This window comes from Eptatretus burgeri, chromosome 12 (genome assembly GCF_056783735.1).
Source record: "Eptatretus burgeri isolate ZD-2024b chromosome 12, Ebu_testis_v1, whole genome shotgun sequence".
NCBI lineage: Eukaryota > Metazoa > Chordata > Myxini > Myxiniformes > Myxinidae > Eptatretus > Eptatretus burgeri.
Genome location: NC_140972.1, coordinates 26,424,372 through 26,430,371, shown reverse-complemented (window position 1 = coordinate 26,430,371; position 6,000 = coordinate 26,424,372). Strand labels below are relative to the sequence as shown.

Below are 6,000 nucleotides of genomic sequence, written 5' to 3'. Positions count from 1 at the left end.
TGCTTAACGCGTGCCTGTACTCAACATGAAGTTGCTCTCGGAAGAAATCTGCATCATCGTATCGAGCAAGGTTGCGATTCTCACGGTGAGCCTGCTCTAGTCTCGCACGGTGTACGCCCTGATGGTGCAGGGCATCCCTTACTTGCCGGTCTTCTCGCTGGTGAGGGATTTCTTCTGCACGACGCCTTGCCTCGCGTCCAGTGTTGTCTGCCAAGCGAGCAGCTCGTTCTTCATTCGTTTCTTCTGCACGACACCTTGCCTCATGTTCAGTGTTGTCTGCCAAGCGAGCAGTTCGTTCTTCATCCGTTTCAGTTGCACGACACCTTGTCACGCGTGTAGCGTCGCGTGTCAAGCGAGCAGCTCGTTCTTCATCCGTTTCCTCTGCACGGTGCCTTGCCTCGCGTTCAGTGTTGTCTGCCAAGCGAGCAGTTCGTTCTTCATCCGTTTCTTCTGCACGGCGCCTTGCCTCGCGTTCAGTGTTGTCTGCCAAGCGAGCAGTTCGTTCTTCATCCATTTGAGCTGCACGACGCCTTGTCATGCACGTTGTGTTGCGTGTCAAGTGAGCAGCTCGTGGTTCGTCAGATTCCATTGCGCGTGCACGACGTGCAGCTTCGTTCCTTCGCTGTCGTAAACGACGATTGGATTGGGGCATTGTGTTTAATAAAATCGAGAAAGTACAGAAATCGAGAAAGAAAGAATACAGTAAGTCGATAAATCAAGAAAAAAATCGAGAAAGAATACAGTAATCGTCACTCTCTGGAAGTGAAGTCCTCACTGTCCGGAAGTTCGCATATGGCAGTTACGATTATTCGCAATTTATTCTTAATGGCCAATTATTCAATTAGCGCCAACGTATTTTGCCTTTTCCCAATGTCATCGCAAGGAAAAACACAAAGAGAAGAGGAAAGAGGAGAAAAAAACGTGCAAAAAATAATTTACTTGCTGCTTCGGAGCATACCAGCTAACTCTGATGTTCCCCAAATTTATGCACCGTCTAATATGAAAACGATCATAATTTGGGGCATTGTGTAAATCTATAAATGTGCATAAGAAATCGAGAAATTATTAGAATACACAAAAAAAAAACGTGCAAAAAAATAATTTACTTCCTGGTTCGGTGCATACCAGCACTCTGATCTTACTGAAATTTATACACCGTCTAATAGGAAAACGATCATAAATAGGATCATAATAGGAAAACGATAAGAAATCGAGAAACTATTAGAATACACGGTCATCACTCTCCGGAAGCCCGTATGTTGTAACCTGTAATGGGGAACGCGGCTGAGCTTCCCTTCCCCATCGGCCACGCCCACGCAACAACGTGTCTTGCCATTGGTTTGGTAAATAAATTGCCATAACTTGCGAAGCATTTGTCTGATTAATATCAAACCTTGAAAAGGCACATCCTCAGATCCCCAGCAATATATCTGGCAAGTTTCAATTAGATCGGACCAGAGGTTGTCGAGAAACAGCGGTCACACACACACACAGACACACACACACACACACACACACACACACACACACACACACACACACACACACACACACACACACACACACACACACACACACACACATTGCTGGAATTATAGATAGATTAGAGCACAGAAATCCCGAAAGGTTAGCAGTCATGCGGAAGTGAAAATTCCTCATTCGGAAATGCCCCGGCACCATTGTTATGATATCGTTGGTACCCAGAGTGCCGCAGGAAGTGATGCACTCCTCCAAGCAAAGTGGCCTTGTTTGCCTCTTGTATTCGTCTGTATGTCCATGTGTGTGTAGCAATTCCATTACGAGTCTTATATCCTGAAATAAAATGTCTCTTCTCAAGAAATATTTCGAAACATCCTTGCCAACTTGTCAGAAGGCATAAGGGAGTCATGATCTTTCATTGAATATTGTTGTCCTTGTTCTCATAATACTTGCATATTCAAATACTCCGCTCTTCTTCCCTCCTCAAGAAAGGCCTTCCACGTTTAACCTTTCATATTTGTTAACACTTTCCCATAATCTCAAAATGTAACATGTTTATCAGTGGACCAAATATGCTGCGTATTTTGCACTTCAGTGAAATCTTCAAGTGTTTTTGGCATACAGTATTTTGCTTCACTGCGGTTGATATGTTCTAAATAGCAGAATATGTTGCTTTGCAGAAGAACGTGCGAGGATATACTCCTCAGACAGTGATCAAGGTTCGGATGAAGAACGCACTCAGCGCTTACTCAAAGCCAAGAAGCTGGAAAGTGATGACGTAAGAATCCACCTCCATGTTGTCAGTCTTCATCGAAATTGTAAATTTGGGTTCACGTGGAAAACCAGCATGTCATTGCCCAACGAGGGGTGCATGTATACGGAGGTATTCTCAAGCAGCTTCGGCAAATTCATTAATGTGACCGTGCAATTTGAACTCCTCGTTTCCCACCATCGCAGATGCCACCATCTGGAAAATTCCTTTCACTTCGCTCTCCCCTCCCACCCCACGGTCTCCATGGGATCGCCTTGCACGTACTGTACAATGCTGTACATTAGTAAATGAATGCTGCGGAGCACATCACATACCAAACCAAATCCGTCCATAAATTTTTGACCCCTTCTCTCAATGGTGAAGAATCACTTAAAATATTCTCATATCTAGATCTTCACCAAAATCTAATCAATTGGTCCTTGTTCACACCCAATCAGTCCATCAAGTTTCGTCCGAATTCGTTCACAACTTTTTTCAGATATCCTCCTCACAGACAGACAGACATACAAACAGTAATGAAAACATAACCTCTGTCCACCTTGGGTAGTGGAGGTAATAAAGGGAGGGTGCAATTTCAGATGTTGAGGAATTAAGGAATAAGTTTTGCATAAGTGTAAAATTTAAAAGATTCCCTTGAACCAGCAAAAAATTGAGATCAAGACGGAGGATTAAGTTCAAAGGAGAGCACCAAGATGTAGTGCGGAAATGCATGAGGCGTACTTGAAGCGGTCATTTTGGAACAAAGGTGCACAGATTGTGCAACGCGCAGTGGATTATATATCGATGAATGTTATCGTCTATATATCGATGATTATATATCGATGAATGTTAAGCATCTCAGGAAATTTCAGATTTGTATCTATTTATTACATAAGAAACTAGAGCAACTTTGACACCAAATGCTGCTTATAAGCACTGCCTGCCATCCTTATTATCCCAAAAGATTTTAAATTTGATGTGTGATTCAACAGCATGTACTATTTATTTCAAAATTCAATTTGACCAAGGCTGAGGCCGTTTATTCCTGATACATGAAATGCTCTGCAACCCATGCCAACAGAAAAGCCTTTTTGGAAGGCCGGCAGCATTTTCCATCTAATAATCATGTAACTTTGTAAAATAATTCTCCATGGGTAGGTACTCCTACGTTGAAAGTTTTGTGTCTATCGCTCAAGCGGTTGCGGAGAAAGCAAATCAAGATGAAAAAGTGAGGACCTCGGCCGATGTTCCGCAACTTGGTCAAGGATGGTTATGGATGCCTAGTACTAGTTTAATTTATTGTGAACGCAGTGAGTTTCCTCAGGTAAAATCAAATGTCTAATTTATTTTTCATATTTTGTTAATTTGAAAATAGGAGTTCTTGATCCGATTGAAGGCTGGAAGGATGGTTTAGCAACAGCTGTTGAAGACTTATCTTGAGTGAAGTGTGTTGGGTGTAATGGCATGAAATCCTGGTAAAGGAATTTTCTTGTTGCGTGATTTTCATGATGCTGGTTGTTTTGTTTTTCCGAAATAATGTTGAAAATAGCTTCGTCGTTTGATTTTGTTAACGATGTTTTGATCAATATTTTCAATATTTGTGATTGTATAGGAGGGGTCTGACGGCGACGGTTCAAGGAAGCGCAAGTTGGATGAAGATGAGATGGGAAATAAGAAACAAAAGAAGTATGTCATCAGTGATGATGAAGATGAAGATGAAGGCTGATTGGTAAAACCTTTGTTGACATCACTTCCTGGACAGATTGACGAATCGGTATTGTTGATGGAAGTATACGCATGAAGACATTTTTTTTGGTTGTTGTAACTTCATTTCTACACGAGGAACATCTTAAAAAAGCTCTTATCATTGGCATCTCCCACAAAGCACAAGCACAAGGTCTCTTCCTCTTCTCTGTCTGTTTTTACTATATCTATTCTTGTATTGCTTCCTCTGCTCTTCCTGGTAGGTTGCACATGTTCTGCAAGAAACTCCAAAGACCCTAGCCCACTACTCACCTCCAACCCTTTACTCCTCTCCTCAAATGTAGAAGCACCTCTTTCAATCTGTTGAATCCCACTCTTCCTTCCAGAGCTTCAAGCTGGCATAACGCTACCATCTCAGATAATCCATCCCAATCTGTGTGTGTGTGTGTATATATATATATATATATATATATATATATATATATATATATATATATATATATATATATATATATATATATATATATATATATATATATATATATATATACATACAAACATTTTAATCCCCCATTAACAGACCTCTTACAAATAGGTTACTCGGTTTCTTGGTTGTTCATCCTACTAACTGCGTAATGAGGGATGAGGGGATGATTACTGGGGATACGTAACATTGGAGGGAGAGAAAGAAGAGGATGTCTGAAAGCCCTGATGATAAGAGCAGGACTGTACAGACTGGAGGAGGAGATCCCAAGGTAGAATGAAGGAGCAAAGGTGTGGAGGTGAGCATCAACCTGAATTTTGGAAGGTCAACAGAGGGGATTACTGGAAGGAAATACATATCAGCATGGGCTGGGAAGAAAACAGAATCTTCTGATTGTTTGTTTCATATCCTGATGCTGCGTGGACTGTGTTTTCCTGCTGATGGACCTCTGGGTAGCTTGTGCATGTTGCTATGTTTGAGCCTGGGGAGTAACTGCTGAAATTTGTTCTTTCTTCTTTTCACATTTTCACAATGACCTTTATTCATTCTAATTCTTGCTTGTTCTTCTTTTATCTCTTTTACTCTCTTTTGTTTTCAGTCTCTCTTCAGAGAAGTGAATTATTGTAGAAATGCTTCTGTAAGGTTAACTTGGTTGCGCCTGGATGGGTTTGAGCGTTGTGTTGCAGCGGCTGAAACCTAAATCCTATCCAGGTTCCTCCTGATGACTCCTTCTTTGTACTTTACTTCTTCGGGTTCCTTCTGATAACTCAAATGCAGAATTTGGTCTTCCATTTCGATATTAATATAAATTTATTGTTATTATTACGAAAAGAGAAGAGCAGAAAACAGACCACCAACCTGTCTGAGATGAGATGACAGGCCCTGTGTGACTGCTTTGTAAGACTTGCCTACGATGGGTCAGCATATATTTGCTTATTCTTGATGTCTTTACTTCTATTTGCATTCTTGAAGTTCTACGCAAACACTTCATCAACCCTGAAACAAGTTATTTATGTAAATTCAAGAACATTTCTAAGCACTATAACTTTATACAATTTTAGAGACGTTTGTATAAAAGTGTTTGGCAATTAAACAGAAAAAGTGTTGAAAATATATGTTGTTTTTTAACACCCTTTTGTCATTTTGGCCAATGGACCAGTTGGACATGGATGGTAAATTTCTGATGAGACATGTTGAATGTGGATAAAATGTTGAACTCGGAAGAGGAATGACATGCACCGCATTTTGCCAATATCAATGTGGACTTGGATGATTTGCTGGATGCATGTGGGGTGGGGAGAAAGGCAACATGAAAGTTAAAGGGAAGAGGAGAAAGGAAAGAAAGGGGTCACTCCCTCTTCACAAAAGACACCTTGGAATCTTCAAGGTCCAACAGCAATTGGTACAAGCAGACGGTCCTCCTGCTTAACGTCCTTCTGAGGGACACATTACATAACAAAAACAGCACTCTGTCGACTGTATACCTCAGTCAGGCTGAAAAATTTACATTTTGTATTCCACGGATAGGCTGGATCTGGATCCGGACCTGAACCTGAATTAAATTGGCTTGTTCTCGTCACCT

At 41.1% G+C, this 6,000-nt stretch overlaps 1 protein-coding gene and 1 long non-coding RNA gene across 2 annotated transcripts in view; both read left to right on the top strand.

The window, feature by feature from the left end:
• The window catches only part of LOC147015284 (uncharacterized), a 444,530-nt gene that overhangs the window by 286,630 nt on the left and 151,900 nt on the right, over positions 1-6,000 (top strand). The window lies entirely within an intron of this gene.
• LOC147015287 (uncharacterized) lies at positions 7-5,531 on the top strand. The gene is made up of 2 exons (XR_015050270.1): positions 7-2,257; positions 3,843-5,531. It is a non-coding gene; the product is annotated as an uncharacterized LOC147015287 (long non-coding RNA).